General features: G+C 37.5%; 36 non-coding genes across 36 annotated transcripts; all 36 read right to left on the reverse strand.

Annotated features, from left to right (window-relative positions):
• Nucleotides 1-172: 172 nt before the first annotated feature.
• On the reverse strand, nucleotides 173-308 carry LOC146142146 (U4 spliceosomal RNA). Its single transcript, XR_014499758.1, has one exon. It is a non-coding gene; the product is annotated as a U4 spliceosomal RNA (small nuclear RNA).
• Nucleotides 309-477: 169 nt separating this feature from the next.
• Nucleotides 478-596, reverse strand: LOC146142147 (U5 spliceosomal RNA). Its single transcript, XR_014499272.1, has one exon. It is a non-coding gene; the product is annotated as a U5 spliceosomal RNA (small nuclear RNA).
• Nucleotides 597-805: 209 nt separating this feature from the next.
• Nucleotides 806-941, reverse strand: LOC146142148 (U4 spliceosomal RNA). Its single transcript, XR_014500049.1, has one exon. It is a non-coding gene; the product is annotated as a U4 spliceosomal RNA (small nuclear RNA).
• Nucleotides 942-1,108: 167 nt separating this feature from the next.
• Nucleotides 1,109-1,229, reverse strand: LOC146142149 (U5 spliceosomal RNA). The gene has a single exon (XR_014499524.1). It is a non-coding gene; the product is annotated as a U5 spliceosomal RNA (small nuclear RNA).
• A 209-nt stretch (nucleotides 1,230-1,438) lies between these two features.
• LOC146142150 (U4 spliceosomal RNA) lies at nucleotides 1,439-1,574 on the reverse strand. Its single transcript, XR_014499925.1, has one exon. It is a non-coding gene; the product is annotated as a U4 spliceosomal RNA (small nuclear RNA).
• Nucleotides 1,575-1,741: 167 nt separating this feature from the next.
• LOC146142151 (U5 spliceosomal RNA) lies at nucleotides 1,742-1,860 on the reverse strand. The gene has a single exon (XR_014499330.1). It is a non-coding gene; the product is annotated as a U5 spliceosomal RNA (small nuclear RNA).
• Nucleotides 1,861-2,071: 211 nt separating this feature from the next.
• On the reverse strand, nucleotides 2,072-2,207 carry LOC146142152 (U4 spliceosomal RNA). Its single transcript, XR_014499839.1, has one exon. It is a non-coding gene; the product is annotated as a U4 spliceosomal RNA (small nuclear RNA).
• Nucleotides 2,208-2,374: 167 nt separating this feature from the next.
• LOC146142153 (U5 spliceosomal RNA) lies at nucleotides 2,375-2,493 on the reverse strand. The gene has a single exon (XR_014499619.1). It is a non-coding gene; the product is annotated as a U5 spliceosomal RNA (small nuclear RNA).
• Nucleotides 2,494-2,702: 209 nt separating this feature from the next.
• LOC146142154 (U4 spliceosomal RNA) lies at nucleotides 2,703-2,838 on the reverse strand. The gene has a single exon (XR_014499926.1). It is a non-coding gene; the product is annotated as a U4 spliceosomal RNA (small nuclear RNA).
• A 167-nt stretch (nucleotides 2,839-3,005) lies between these two features.
• LOC146142155 (U5 spliceosomal RNA) lies at nucleotides 3,006-3,124 on the reverse strand. Its single transcript, XR_014499331.1, has one exon. It is a non-coding gene; the product is annotated as a U5 spliceosomal RNA (small nuclear RNA).
• A 209-nt stretch (nucleotides 3,125-3,333) lies between these two features.
• LOC146142156 (U4 spliceosomal RNA) lies at nucleotides 3,334-3,469 on the reverse strand. The gene has a single exon (XR_014499759.1). It is a non-coding gene; the product is annotated as a U4 spliceosomal RNA (small nuclear RNA).
• A 169-nt stretch (nucleotides 3,470-3,638) lies between these two features.
• On the reverse strand, nucleotides 3,639-3,757 carry LOC146142157 (U5 spliceosomal RNA). The gene has a single exon (XR_014499332.1). It is a non-coding gene; the product is annotated as a U5 spliceosomal RNA (small nuclear RNA).
• A 209-nt stretch (nucleotides 3,758-3,966) lies between these two features.
• Nucleotides 3,967-4,102, reverse strand: LOC146142158 (U4 spliceosomal RNA). The gene has a single exon (XR_014499847.1). It is a non-coding gene; the product is annotated as a U4 spliceosomal RNA (small nuclear RNA).
• Nucleotides 4,103-4,272: 170 nt separating this feature from the next.
• LOC146142159 (U5 spliceosomal RNA) lies at nucleotides 4,273-4,391 on the reverse strand. The gene has a single exon (XR_014499333.1). It is a non-coding gene; the product is annotated as a U5 spliceosomal RNA (small nuclear RNA).
• Nucleotides 4,392-4,600: 209 nt separating this feature from the next.
• On the reverse strand, nucleotides 4,601-4,736 carry LOC146142160 (U4 spliceosomal RNA). The gene has a single exon (XR_014499927.1). It is a non-coding gene; the product is annotated as a U4 spliceosomal RNA (small nuclear RNA).
• A 167-nt stretch (nucleotides 4,737-4,903) lies between these two features.
• On the reverse strand, nucleotides 4,904-5,022 carry LOC146142161 (U5 spliceosomal RNA). The gene has a single exon (XR_014499495.1). It is a non-coding gene; the product is annotated as a U5 spliceosomal RNA (small nuclear RNA).
• A 209-nt stretch (nucleotides 5,023-5,231) lies between these two features.
• On the reverse strand, nucleotides 5,232-5,367 carry LOC146142162 (U4 spliceosomal RNA). Its single transcript, XR_014499984.1, has one exon. It is a non-coding gene; the product is annotated as a U4 spliceosomal RNA (small nuclear RNA).
• A 169-nt stretch (nucleotides 5,368-5,536) lies between these two features.
• On the reverse strand, nucleotides 5,537-5,655 carry LOC146142163 (U5 spliceosomal RNA). Its single transcript, XR_014499335.1, has one exon. It is a non-coding gene; the product is annotated as a U5 spliceosomal RNA (small nuclear RNA).
• A 211-nt stretch (nucleotides 5,656-5,866) lies between these two features.
• Nucleotides 5,867-6,002, reverse strand: LOC146142164 (U4 spliceosomal RNA). The gene has a single exon (XR_014499814.1). It is a non-coding gene; the product is annotated as a U4 spliceosomal RNA (small nuclear RNA).
• A 169-nt stretch (nucleotides 6,003-6,171) lies between these two features.
• Nucleotides 6,172-6,290, reverse strand: LOC146142165 (U5 spliceosomal RNA). The gene has a single exon (XR_014499517.1). It is a non-coding gene; the product is annotated as a U5 spliceosomal RNA (small nuclear RNA).
• A 209-nt stretch (nucleotides 6,291-6,499) lies between these two features.
• LOC146142166 (U4 spliceosomal RNA) lies at nucleotides 6,500-6,635 on the reverse strand. The gene has a single exon (XR_014499760.1). It is a non-coding gene; the product is annotated as a U4 spliceosomal RNA (small nuclear RNA).
• A 169-nt stretch (nucleotides 6,636-6,804) lies between these two features.
• On the reverse strand, nucleotides 6,805-6,923 carry LOC146142167 (U5 spliceosomal RNA). Its single transcript, XR_014499273.1, has one exon. It is a non-coding gene; the product is annotated as a U5 spliceosomal RNA (small nuclear RNA).
• A 209-nt stretch (nucleotides 6,924-7,132) lies between these two features.
• LOC146142168 (U4 spliceosomal RNA) lies at nucleotides 7,133-7,268 on the reverse strand. The gene has a single exon (XR_014500050.1). It is a non-coding gene; the product is annotated as a U4 spliceosomal RNA (small nuclear RNA).
• Nucleotides 7,269-7,435: 167 nt separating this feature from the next.
• LOC146142169 (U5 spliceosomal RNA) lies at nucleotides 7,436-7,556 on the reverse strand. The gene has a single exon (XR_014499525.1). It is a non-coding gene; the product is annotated as a U5 spliceosomal RNA (small nuclear RNA).
• A 209-nt stretch (nucleotides 7,557-7,765) lies between these two features.
• On the reverse strand, nucleotides 7,766-7,901 carry LOC146142170 (U4 spliceosomal RNA). Its single transcript, XR_014500034.1, has one exon. It is a non-coding gene; the product is annotated as a U4 spliceosomal RNA (small nuclear RNA).
• Nucleotides 7,902-8,070: 169 nt separating this feature from the next.
• On the reverse strand, nucleotides 8,071-8,189 carry LOC146142171 (U5 spliceosomal RNA). The gene has a single exon (XR_014499549.1). It is a non-coding gene; the product is annotated as a U5 spliceosomal RNA (small nuclear RNA).
• A 209-nt stretch (nucleotides 8,190-8,398) lies between these two features.
• Nucleotides 8,399-8,534, reverse strand: LOC146142172 (U4 spliceosomal RNA). Its single transcript, XR_014499761.1, has one exon. It is a non-coding gene; the product is annotated as a U4 spliceosomal RNA (small nuclear RNA).
• A 169-nt stretch (nucleotides 8,535-8,703) lies between these two features.
• Nucleotides 8,704-8,822, reverse strand: LOC146142173 (U5 spliceosomal RNA). The gene has a single exon (XR_014499336.1). It is a non-coding gene; the product is annotated as a U5 spliceosomal RNA (small nuclear RNA).
• A 209-nt stretch (nucleotides 8,823-9,031) lies between these two features.
• LOC146142174 (U4 spliceosomal RNA) lies at nucleotides 9,032-9,167 on the reverse strand. The gene has a single exon (XR_014499929.1). It is a non-coding gene; the product is annotated as a U4 spliceosomal RNA (small nuclear RNA).
• Nucleotides 9,168-9,333: 166 nt separating this feature from the next.
• On the reverse strand, nucleotides 9,334-9,452 carry LOC146142175 (U5 spliceosomal RNA). The gene has a single exon (XR_014499337.1). It is a non-coding gene; the product is annotated as a U5 spliceosomal RNA (small nuclear RNA).
• Nucleotides 9,453-9,661: 209 nt separating this feature from the next.
• On the reverse strand, nucleotides 9,662-9,797 carry LOC146142176 (U4 spliceosomal RNA). Its single transcript, XR_014500027.1, has one exon. It is a non-coding gene; the product is annotated as a U4 spliceosomal RNA (small nuclear RNA).
• A 167-nt stretch (nucleotides 9,798-9,964) lies between these two features.
• On the reverse strand, nucleotides 9,965-10,083 carry LOC146142177 (U5 spliceosomal RNA). Its single transcript, XR_014499338.1, has one exon. It is a non-coding gene; the product is annotated as a U5 spliceosomal RNA (small nuclear RNA).
• Nucleotides 10,084-11,039: 956 nt separating this feature from the next.
• LOC146142178 (U4 spliceosomal RNA) lies at nucleotides 11,040-11,175 on the reverse strand. The gene has a single exon (XR_014499888.1). It is a non-coding gene; the product is annotated as a U4 spliceosomal RNA (small nuclear RNA).
• A 169-nt stretch (nucleotides 11,176-11,344) lies between these two features.
• LOC146142179 (U5 spliceosomal RNA) lies at nucleotides 11,345-11,463 on the reverse strand. Its single transcript, XR_014499539.1, has one exon. It is a non-coding gene; the product is annotated as a U5 spliceosomal RNA (small nuclear RNA).
• Nucleotides 11,464-11,671: 208 nt separating this feature from the next.
• Nucleotides 11,672-11,807, reverse strand: LOC146142180 (U4 spliceosomal RNA). The gene has a single exon (XR_014499930.1). It is a non-coding gene; the product is annotated as a U4 spliceosomal RNA (small nuclear RNA).
• A 169-nt stretch (nucleotides 11,808-11,976) lies between these two features.
• LOC146142181 (U5 spliceosomal RNA) lies at nucleotides 11,977-12,095 on the reverse strand. The gene has a single exon (XR_014499339.1). It is a non-coding gene; the product is annotated as a U5 spliceosomal RNA (small nuclear RNA).
• Nucleotides 12,096-12,268: the final 173 nt, after the last annotated feature.

A 12,268-nucleotide genomic window follows, 5' to 3' on the forward strand; every position in this document is an offset into this window, starting at 1 on the left:
TGCGACTAAGAATTGCTGTGCCAGGGAACTCTTGGGATGCCATAGAAGACCATTTTGCTACTGAATCTATATTTAGTGTGACAAACTTCATCAAAAGAAACATAAAACAACTAATATATAGAAGAAAGCAGATTTTTTACATAGTTGTGAAAGAGATGTTGTCTGGATAACGATTTCTTAAAACCGGTCAAATATTGCCGCGAAAGCTTTTTAAGCCATCGGGCGGGGTATTGGGTATAGTTTTCAACTAGCAATAATCGCGCCTCGGATAAACCTCATCAGCTACGATATCGCCACTGCGCAAAGACAACCACACGCAGTTCGAGATAGCAATAAACGACTAATTTATTTTTTTTAGTTTGTTGCAACCTTCACCCCGATGCAGAGATACGTTAAACTTGTAGACTACACTAAATCAGGTCTTCTTTTATTTTGAACTGCTTAGATTAAGTCAAGTTTAACTCATTTATCGGTAAAACTGCAGAACATGTCTGCAGATGCAAGAAATAACTAAAGACTCATTGAAATGTCCCACTTCACGGAAATCTTTAGTAAAAGGCGAAAGATTTACACGTTGTGAAGTGAGACCAGAGTAACGAGGTTTTGGCATTTTATGTTTATAACGGAAGTTACTGCGACTAAGAATTGCTGTGCCAGGCAACTCTTGGGATGCCATAAAAGACAATTTTGCTACTGAATCTATATTTAGTGTGACAAACTTTACCAAAAGAAACGTAAAACAACTAATCTATAGAAGAAAGTAGATTTTCGACATAGTTGTGAAAGAGATGTTGTCTGGATAACGATTTCTTAAAACCGGTCAAATATTGCCGCGAAAGCTTTTTAAGCCATCGGGCGGGGTATTGGGTATAGTTTTCAACTAGCAATAATCGCGCCTCGGATAAACCTCATCAGCTAGGATATCGTCACTGCGCAAAGTCAAACACACGCAGTTCGAGATAGCAATAAACGACTAATTTTTTTTTTAGTTTGTTGCAACCTTCACCCCGATGCAGAGATACGTTAAACTTGTAGACTAAACTAAATTAGATCTTCTTTTATTTTGAACTGCTTAGATTAAGTCAAGTTTAACTATTTTTTCGGTAAAACTGCAGAACATGTCTGCAGATGCAAGAAATAACTATAAAGACTCATTGCAATGTCCCACTTCACGGAAATCTTTAGTAAAAGGCGAAAGATTTACACGTTGTGAAGTGAGACCAGAGTAACGAGGTTTTGGCATTTTAGGTTTATAACGGAAGTTACTGCGACTAAGAATTGCTGTGCCAGGCAACTCTTGGGATGCCATAAAAGACAATTTTGCTACTGAATCTATATTTAGTGTGACAAACTTTACCAAAAGAAACGTAAAACAACTAATCTATAGAAGAAAGTAGATTTTCGACATAGTTGTGAAAGAGATGTTGTCTGGATAACGATTTCTTAAAACCGGTCAAATATTGCCGCGAAAGCTTTTTAAGCCATCGGGCGGGGTATTGGGTATAGTTTTCAACTAGCAATAATCGCGCCTCGGATAAACCTCATCAGCTACGATATCGTCACTGCGCAAAGTCAACCACACGCAGTTCGAGATAGCAATAAACGACTAATTTTTTTTTTAGTTTGTTGCAACCTTCACCCCGATGCAGAGATAAGTTAAACTTGTAGACTAAACTAAATTAGATCTTCTTTTATTTTGAACTGCTTAGATTAAGTCAAGTTTAACTATTTTTTCGGTAAAACTGCAGAACATGTCTGCAGATGCAAGAAATAACTAAAGACTCATTGCAATGTCCCACTTCACGGAAATCTTTAGTAAAAGGCGAAAGATTTACACGTTGTGAAGTGAGACCAGAGTAACGAGGTTTTGGCATTTTGGGTTTATAACGGAAGTTACTGTGACTAAGAATTGCTGTGCCAGGCAACCCTTGGGATGCCATAAAAGACAATTTTGCTACTAAATCTATATTTAGTGTGACAAACTTTACCAAAAGAAACATAAAACAACTAATCTATAGAAGAAAGTAGATTTTCGACATAGTTGTGAAAGAGATGTGTTGTCTGGATAACGATTTCTTAAAACCGGTCAAATATTGCCGCGAAAGCTTTTTAAGCCATCGGGCGGGGTATTGGGTATAGTTTTCAACTAGCAATAATCGCGCCTCGGATAAACCTCATCAGCTACAATATCGCCACTGCGCAAAGACAACCACACGCAGTTCGACATAGCAATAAACGACTAATTTTTTTTTTAGTTTGTTGCAACCTTCACCCCGATGCAGAGATACGTTAAACTTGTAGACTACACTAAATCAGGTCTTCTTTTATTTTGAACTGCTTAGATTAAGTCAAGTTTAACTATTTTTTCGGTAAAACTGCAGAACATGTCTGCAGAAGCAAGAAATAACTAAAGACTCATTGCAATGTCCCACTTCACGGAAATCTTTAGTAAAAGGCGGAAGATTTACACGTTGTGAAATGAGACCAGAGTAACGAGGTTTTAGCATTTTATGTTTATAACGGAAGTTACTGCGACTAAGAATTGCTGTGCCAAGGAACCCTTGGGATGCCATAAAAGACAATTTTGCTATTGAATCTATATTTAGTTTGACAAACTTTACCAAAAGAAACATAAAACAAGTAATCTATAGAAGAAAGTAGATTTTCGACATAGTTGTGAAAGAGATGTTGTCTGGATAACGATTTCTTAAAACCGGTCAAATATTGCCGCGAAAGCTTTTTAAGCCATCGGGCGGGGTATTGGGTATAGTTTTCAACTAGCAATAATCGCGCCTCGGATAAACCTCATCAGCTACGATATCGTCACTGCGCAAAGTCAACCACACGCAGTTCGAGATAGCAATAAACGACTAATTTTTTTTTTAGTTTGTTGCAACCTTCACCCCGATGCAGAGATACGTTAAACTTGTAGACTAAACTAAATTAGATCTTCTTTTATTTTGAACTGCTTAGATTAAGTCAAGTTTAACTATTTTTTCGGTAAAACTGCAGAACATGTCTGCAGATGCAAGAAATAACTAAAGACTCATTGCAATGTCCCACTTCACGGAAATCTTTAGTAAAAGGCGAAAGATTTACACGTTGTGAAGTGAGACCAGAGTAACGAGGTTTTGGCATTTTATGTTTATAACGGAAGTTACTGCGACTAAGAATTGCTGTGCCAGGCAACTCTTGGGATGCCATAAAAGACAATTTTGCTACTGAATCTATATTTAGTTTGACAAACTTTACCAAAAGAAACATAAAACAACTAATCTATAGAAGAAAGTAGATTTTCGACATAGTTGTGAAAGAGATGTTGTCTGGATAACGATTTCTTAAAACCGGTCAAATATTGCCGCGAAAGCTTTTTAAGCCATCGGGCGGGGTATTGGGTATAGTTTTCAACTAGCAATAATCGCGCCTCGGATAAACCTCATCAGCTACGATATCGCCACTGCGCAAAGACAACCACACGCAGTTCGAGATAGCCATAAACGACTAATTTATTTTTTTTAGTTTGTTGCAACCTTCACCCCGATGCAGAGATACGTTAAACTTGTAGACTACACTAAATCAGGTCTTCTTTTATTTTGAACTGCTTAGATTAAGTCAAGTTTAACTCATTTTTCGGTAAAACTGCAGAACATGTCTGCAGATGCAAGAAATAACTAAAGACTCATTGCAATGTCCCACTTCACGGAAATCTTTAGTAAAAGGCGAAAGATTTACACGTTGTGAAGTGAGACCAGAGTAACGAGGTTTTGGCATTTTAGGTTTATAACGGAAGTTACTGCGAATAAGAATTGCTGTGCCAGGCAACCCTTGGGATGCCATAAAAGAAAATTTTGCTACTGAATCTATATTTAGTGTGTCAAACTTTACCAAAAGAAACATAAAACAACTAATCTATAGAAGAAAGTAGATTTTCGACATAGTTGTGAAAGAGATGTTGTCTGGATAACGATTTCTTAAAACCGGTCAAATATTGCCGCGAAAGCTTTTTAAGCCATCGGGCGGGGTAATGGGTATAGTTTTCAACTAGCAATAATCGCGCCTCGGATAAACCTCATCAGCTACGATATCGCCACTGCGCAAAGACAACCACACGCAGTTCGAGATAGCAATAAACAACTAATTTATTTTTTTTGCATTTGTTGCAACCTTCACCCCGATGCAGAGATACGTTAAACTTGTAGACTACACTAAATCAGGTCTTCTTTTATTTTGAACTGCTTAGATTAAGTCAAGTTTAACTCATTTTTCGGTAAAACTGCAGAACATGTCTGCAGATGCAAGAAATAACTAAAGACTCATTGCAATGTCCCACTTCACGGAAATCTTTAGTAAAAGGCGAAAGATTTACACGTTGTGAAGTGAGACCAGAGTAACGAGGTTTTGGCATTTTATGTTTATAACGGAAGTTACTGCGACTAAGAATTGCTGTGCCAGGCAACTCTTGGGATGCCATAAAAGACAATTTTGCTACTGAATCTATATTTAGTGTGACAAACTTTACCAAAAGAAACGTAAAACAACTAATCTATAGAAGAAAGTAGATTTTCGACATAGTTGTGAAAGAGATGTTGTCTGGATAACGATTTCTTAAAACCGGTCAAATATTGCCGCGAAAGCTTTTTAAGCCATCGGGCGGGGTATTGGGTATAGTTTTCAACTAGCAATAATCGCGCCTCGGATAAACCTCATCAGCTACGATATCGTCACTGCGCAAAGTCAACCACACGCAGTTCGAGATAGCAATAAACGACTAATTTTTTTTTTAGTTTGTTGCAACCTTCATCCCGATGCCGAGATAAGTTAAACTTGTAGACTAAACTAAATTAGATCTTCTTTTATTTTGAACTGCTTAGATTAAGTCAAGTTTAACTATTTTTTCGGTAAAACTGCAGAACATGTCTGCAGATGCAAGAAATAACTAAAGACTCATTGCAATGTCCCACTTCACGGAAATCTTTAGTAAAAGGCGAAAGATTTACACATTGTGAAGTGAGACCAGAGTAACGAGGTTTTGGCATTTTATGTTTATAACGGAAGTTACTGCGACTAAGAATTGCTGTGCCAGGCAACTCTTGGGATGCCATAAAAGACAATTTTGCTACTGAATCTATATTTAGTGTGACAAACTTTACCAAAAGAAACGTAAAACAACTAATCTATAGAAGAAAGTACATTTTCGACATAGTTGTGAAAGAGATGTTGTCTGGATAACGATTTCTTAAAACCGGTCAAATATTGCCGCGAAAACTTTTTAAGCCATCGGGCGGGGTATTGGGTATAGTTTTCAACTAGCAATAATCGCGCCTCGGATAAACCTCCTCAGCTACGATATCGCCACTGCGCAAAGACAACCACACGCAGTTCGAGATAGCAATAAACGACTAATTTATTTTTTTTAGTTTGTTGCAACCTTCACCCCGATGCAGAGATACGTTAAACTTGTAGACTACACTAAATCAGGTCTTCTTTTATTTTGAACTGCTTAGATTAAGTCAAGTTTAACTCATTTTTCGGTAAAACTGCAGAACATGTCTGCAGATGCAAGAAATAACTAAAGACTCATTGCAATGTCCCACTTCACGGAAATCTTTAGTAAAAGGCGAAAGATTTACACGTTGTGAAGTGAGACCAGAGTAACGAGGTTTTGGCATTTTAGGTTTATAACGGAAGTTACTGCGACTAAGAATTGCTGTGCCAGGCAACCCTTGGGATGCCATAAAAGACAATTTTGCTACTGAATCTATATTTAGTGTGACAAACTTTACCAAAAGAAACATAAAACAACTAATCTATAGAAGAAAGTAGATTTTCGACATAGTTGTGAAAGAGATGTGTTGTCTGGATAACGATTTCTTAAAACCGGTCAAATATTGCCGCGAAAGCTTTTTAAGCCATCGGGCGGGGTATTGGGTATAGTTTTCAACTAGCAATAATCGCGCTTCGGATAAACCTCATCAGCTACAATATCGCCACTGCGCAAAGACAACCACACGCAGTTCGAGATAGCAATAAACGACTAATTTATTTTTTTTAGTTTGTTGCAACCTTCACCCCGATGCAGAGATACGTTAAACTTGTAGACTACACTAAATCAGGTCTTCTTTTATTTTGAACTGCTTAGATTAAGTCAAGTTTAACTCATTTTTCGGTAAAACTGAAGAACATGTCTGCAGATGCAAGAAATAACTAAAGACTCATTGCAATGTCCCACTTCACGGAAATCTTTAGTAAAAGGCGAAAGATTTACACGTTGTGAAGTGAGACCAGAGTAACGAGGTTTTGGCATTTTATGTTTATAACGGAAGTTACTGCGACTAAGAATTGCTGTGCCAGGGAACTCTTGGGATGCCATAGAAGACCATTTTGCTACTGAATCTATATTTAGTGTGACAAACTTCATCAAAAGAAACATAAAACAACTAATATATAGAAGAACGCAGATTTTTTACATAGTTGTGAAAGAGATGTTGTCTGGATAACGATTTCTTAAAACCGGTCAAATATTGCCGCGAAAGCTTTTTAAGCCATCGGGCGGGGTATTGGGTATAGTTTTCAACTAGCAATAATCGCGCCTCGGATAAACCTCATCAGCTACGATATCGCCACTGCGCAAAGACAACCACACGCAGTTCGAGATAGCAATAAACGACTAATTTATTTTTTTTAGTTTGTTGCAACCTTCACCCCGATGCAGAGATACGTTAAACTTGTAGACTACACTAAATCAGGTCTTCTTTTATTTTGAACTGCTTAGATTAAGTCAAGTTTAACTCATTTATCGGTAAAACTGCAGAACATGTCTGCAGATGCAAGAAATAACTAAAGACTCATTGAAATGTCCCACTTCACGGAAATCTTTAGTAAAAGGCGAAAGATTTACACGTTGTGAAGTGAGACCAGAGTAACGAGGTTTTGGCATTTTATGTTTATAACGGAAGTTACTGCGACTAAGAATTGCTGTGCCAGGCAACTCTTGGGATGCCATAAAAGACAATTTTGCTACTGAATCTATATTTAGTGTGACAAACTTTACCAAAAGAAACGTAAAACAACTAATCTATAGAAGAAAGTAGATTTTTGACATAGTTGTGAAAGAGATGTTGTCTGGATAACGATTTCTTAAAACCGGTCAAATATTGCCGCGAAAGCTTTTTAAGCCATCGGGCGGGGTATTGGGTATAGTTTTCAACTAGCAATAATCGCGCCTCGGATAAACCTCATCAGCTAGGATATCGTCACTGCGCAAAGTCAAACACACGCAGTTCGAGATAGCAATAAACGACTAATTTTTTTTTTAGTTTGTTGCAACCTTCACCCCGATGCAGAGATACGTTAAACTTGTAGACTAAACTAAATTAGATCTTCTTTTATTTTGAACTGCTTAGATTAAGTCAAGTTTAACTATTTTTTCGGTAAAACTGCAGAACATGTCTGCAGATGCAAGAAATAACTATAAAGACTCATTGCAATGTCCCACTTCACGGAAATCTTTAGTAAAAGGCGAAAGATTTACACGTTGTGAAGTGAGACCAGAGTAACGAGGTTTTGGCATTTTAGGTTTATAACGGAAGTTACTGCGACTAAGAATTGCTGTGCCAGGCAACTCTTGGGATGCCATAAAAGACAATTTTGCTACTGAATCTATATTTAGTGTGACAAACTTTACCAAAAGAAACGTAAAACAACTAATCTATAGAAGAAAGTAGATTTTCGACATAGTTGTGAAAGAGATGTTGTCTGGATAACGATTTCTTAAAACCGGTCAAATATTGCCGCGAAAGCTTTTTAAGCCATCGGGCGGGGTATTGGGTATAGTTTTCAACTAGCTATAATCGCGCCTCGGATAAACCTCATCAGCTACGATATCGTCACTGCGCAAAGTCAACCACACGCAGTTCGAGATAGCAATAAACGACTAATTTATTTTTTTTAGTTTGTTGCAACCTTCACCCCGATGCAGAGATACGTTAAACTTGTAGACTACACTAAATCAGGTCTTCTTTTATTTTGAACTGCTTAGATTAAGTCAAGTTTAACTCATTTTTCGGTAAAACTGCAGAACATGTCTGCAGATGCAAGAAATAACTAAAGACTCATTGCAATGTCCAACTTCACGGAAATCTTTAGTAAAAGGCGAAAGATTTACACGTTGTGAAGTGAGACCAGAGTAACGAGGATTTAGCATTTTATGTTTATAACGGAAGTTACTGCGACTAAGAATTGCTGTGCCAGGGAACTCTTGGGATGCAATAAAAGACAGTTTTGCTACTGAATCTATATTTAGTTTGACAAACTTTACCAAAAGAAACATGAAACAACTAATCTATAGAAGAAAGTAGATTTTCGACATAGTTGTGAAAGAGATGTTGTCTGGATAACGATTTCTTAAAACCGGTCAAATATTGCCGCGAAAGCTTTTTAAGCCATCGGGCGGGGTATTGGGTATAGTTTTCAACTAGCAATAATCGCGCCTCGGATAAACCTCATCAGCTACGATATCGCCACTGCGCAAAGACAACCACACGCAGTTCGAGATAGCAATAAACGACTAATTTATTTTTTTTAGTTTGTTGCAACCTTCACCCCGATGCAGAGATACGTTAAACTTGTAGACTACACTAAATCAGGTCTTCTTTTATTTTGAACTGCTTAGATTAAGTCAAGTTTAACTCATTTATCGGTAAAACTGCAGAACATGTCTGCAGATGCAAGAAATAACTAAAGACTCATTGCAATGTCCCACTTCACGGAAATCTTTAGTAAAAGGCGAAAGATTTACACGTTGTGAAGTGAGACCAGAGTAACGAGGTTTTGGCATTTTATGTTTATAACGGAAGTTACTGCGACTAAGAATTGCTGTGCCAGGCAACTCTTGGGATGCCATAAAAGACAATTTTGCTACTGAATCTATATTTAGTGTGACAAACTTTACCAAAAGAAACGTAAAACAACTAATCTATAGAAGAAAGTTGATTTTCGACATAGTTGTGAAAGAGATGTTGTCTGGATAACGATTTCTTAAAACCGGTCAAATATTGCCGCGAAAGCTTTTTAAGCCATCGGGCGGGGTATTGGGTATAGTTTTCAACTAGCAATAATCGCGCCTCGGATAAACCTCATCAGCTACGATATCGTCACTGCGCAAAGTCAAACACACGCAGTTCGAGATAGCAATAAACGACTAATTTTTTTTTAGTTTGTTGCAACCTTCACCCCGATGCAGAGATACGTTAAACTTGTAGACTAAACTAAATTAGATCTTCTTTTATTTTGAACTGCTTAGATTAAGTCAAGTTTAACTATTTTTTCGGTAAAACTGCAGAACATGTCTGCAGATGCAAGAAATAACTAAAGACTCATTGCAATGTCCCACTTCACGGAAATCTTTAGTAAAAGGCGAAAGATTTACACGTTGTGAAGTGAGACCAGAGTAACGAGGTTTTGGCATTTTATGTTTATAACGGAAGTTACTGCGACTAAGAATTGCTGTGCCAGGCAACTCTTGGGGTGCCATAAAAGACAATTTTGCTACTGAATCTATATTTAGTGTGACAAACTTTACCAAAATAAACGTAAAACAACTAATCTATAGATGAAAGTAGATTTTCGACATAGTTGTGAAACAGATGTTGTCTGGATAACGATTTCTTAAAACCGGTCAAATATTGCCGCGAAAGCTTTTTAAGCCATCGGGCGGGGTATTGGGTATAGTTTTCAACTAGCAATAATCGCGCCTCGGATAAACCTCATCAGCTACGAAATCGTCACTGCGCAAAGTCAACCACACGCAGTTCGAGATAGCAATAAACGACTAATTTTTTTTTTAGTTTGTTGCAACCTTCACCCCGATGCAGAGATAAGTTAAACTTGTAGACTAAACTAAATTAGATCTTCTTTTATTTTGAACTGCTTAGATTAAGTCAAGTTTAACTATTTTTTCGGTAAAACTGCAGAACATGTCTGCAGATGCAAGAAATAACTAAAGACTCATTGCAATGTCCCACTTCACGGAAATCTTTAGTAAAAGGCGAAAGATTTACACGTTGTGAAGTGAGACCAGAGTAACGAGGTTTTGGCATTTTATGTTTATAACGGAAGTTACTGCGACTAGGGATGTTCAAAGTAGGATCCCAAGGTATTCTAGAATAATATGTTTCGAATCTAGAATAACGAATCCAGAATAGCGAATCCTAGTACATTTTTATTAAGTTATTTAACCTCGATTTTGTTTGGGGAAGGGATTAATCTTAATATACCCTACAGGGTCCACAATCACAGCAAGAAATCGCCCAAACAATTTGCTAACATGTGTACATTATAATAAAAAAAATCTCAAAGTTACTATTGACATAACAAAACTTGACAATTACATTGTGCATAACTGCTTAACCTTGCTGAATATTGGCCTAAAGTTGACCTTAAGTAGCCCTATAGCGCACTTTGTGGACGGCCAGCAAGTTTTACAATGTAATGTTACTTTTGCAACTTACACATTTAGGGAAATTGCTCCGCACCTGGCATTTACACGCACTCCGCACCTGGCATTACATGTTAGTCGCTCGCCCAATAAGGCTTGATTGACACTTAATTATAGACGAACGTTATCGCGAGACGCGAAGTAATTGGTCGCCCGAAAAAACGCTGACACTGCACTACCAGGTTACACTTAAAGCAAGCACTATAAATTGGTCGCCGCAGCGACAGGCAAACTTACCACACGCGTTTGTACAATTAGGCGCAACAATCGGCGGCAAATCATTAAATTATATCGGTTCCAATTACCCGAAATAAACGGCAAAATTGGATTCGAATCCCAAGGATTCGATATTCTACTTTGAACATCCCTAACTGCGACTAAGAATTGCTGTGCCAGGGAACTCTTGGGATGCCATAGAAGACCATTTTGCTACTGAATCTATATTTAGTGTAACAAACTTCATCAAAAGAAACATAAAACAACTAATATATAGAAGAAAGCAGATTTTTTACATAGTTGTGAAAGAGATGTTGTCTGGATAACGATTTCTTAAAACCGTTTAAATATTGCCGCGAAAGCTTTTTAAGCCATCGGGCGGGGTATTGCGTATAGTTTTCAACTAGCAAAAATCGCGCCTCGGATAAACCTCATTAGCTACGATATCGCCACTGCGCAAAGTCAACGACATGCAGTTCGAGATAGTAGTAAACGACTAATCTATTTTTTTTAATTTGTTTCAACCTTCACGCCGATGCAAAGATACGTTAAACTTGTAGACTAAACTAAATTAGATCTTCTTTTATTTTGAACTGCTTAGATTAAGTCAAGTTTAACTCATTTTTCGGTAAAACTGCAGAACATGTCTGCAGATGCAAGAAATAACTAAAGACTCATTGCAATGTCCCACTTCACCGAAATCTTTAGTAAAAGGCGAAAGATTTACACGTTGTGAAGTGAGACCAGAGTAACGAGGTTTAGGCATTTTATGTTTATAACGGAAGTTACTTCGACTAAGAATTGCTGTGCCAGGCAAATCTTGGGATGCCATAGAAGACAATTTTGCTACTGAATCTAAATTTAGTGAGACAAACTTTACCAAAAAAACATAAAACGACTGATATATAGCAGAAAGCAGATTTTCTACATAGTTGTGAAAGAGATGTTGTCTCGATAACGATTTCTTAAAACCGGTCAAATATTGCCGCGAAAGCTTTTTAAGCCATCGGGCGGGGTATTGGGTATAGTTTTCAACTAGCAATAATCGCGCCTCGGATAAACCTCATCAGCTACGATATCGTCACTGCGCAAAGTCAACCACACGCAGTTCGAGATAGCAATAAACGACTAATTTATTTTTTTTAGTTTGTTGCAACCTTCACCCCGATGCAGAGATACGTTAAACTTGTAGACTACACTAAATCAGGTCTTCTTTTATTTTGAACTGCTTAGATTAAGTCAAGTTTAACTCATTTTTCGGTAAAACTGCAGAACATGTCTGCAGATGCAAGAAATAACTAAAGACTCATTGCAATGTCCCACTTCACGGAAATCTTTAGTAAAAGGCGAAAGATTTACACGTTGTGAAGTGAGACCAGAGTAACGAGGTTTTGGCATTTTAGGTTTATAACGGAAGTTACTGCGACTAAGAATTGCTGTGCCAGGCAACTCTTGGGGTGCCATAAAAGACAATTTTGCTACTGAATCTATATTTAGTGTGACAAACTTTACCAAAAGAAACATAAAACAACTAATCTATAGAAGAAAGTAGATTTT

This window comes from Ascidiella aspersa, chromosome 5 (assembly GCF_963924565.1).
Source record: "Ascidiella aspersa chromosome 5, kaAscAspe10.2, whole genome shotgun sequence".
Classification (NCBI taxonomy): domain Eukaryota; kingdom Metazoa; phylum Chordata; class Ascidiacea; order Phlebobranchia; family Ascidiidae; genus Ascidiella; species Ascidiella aspersa.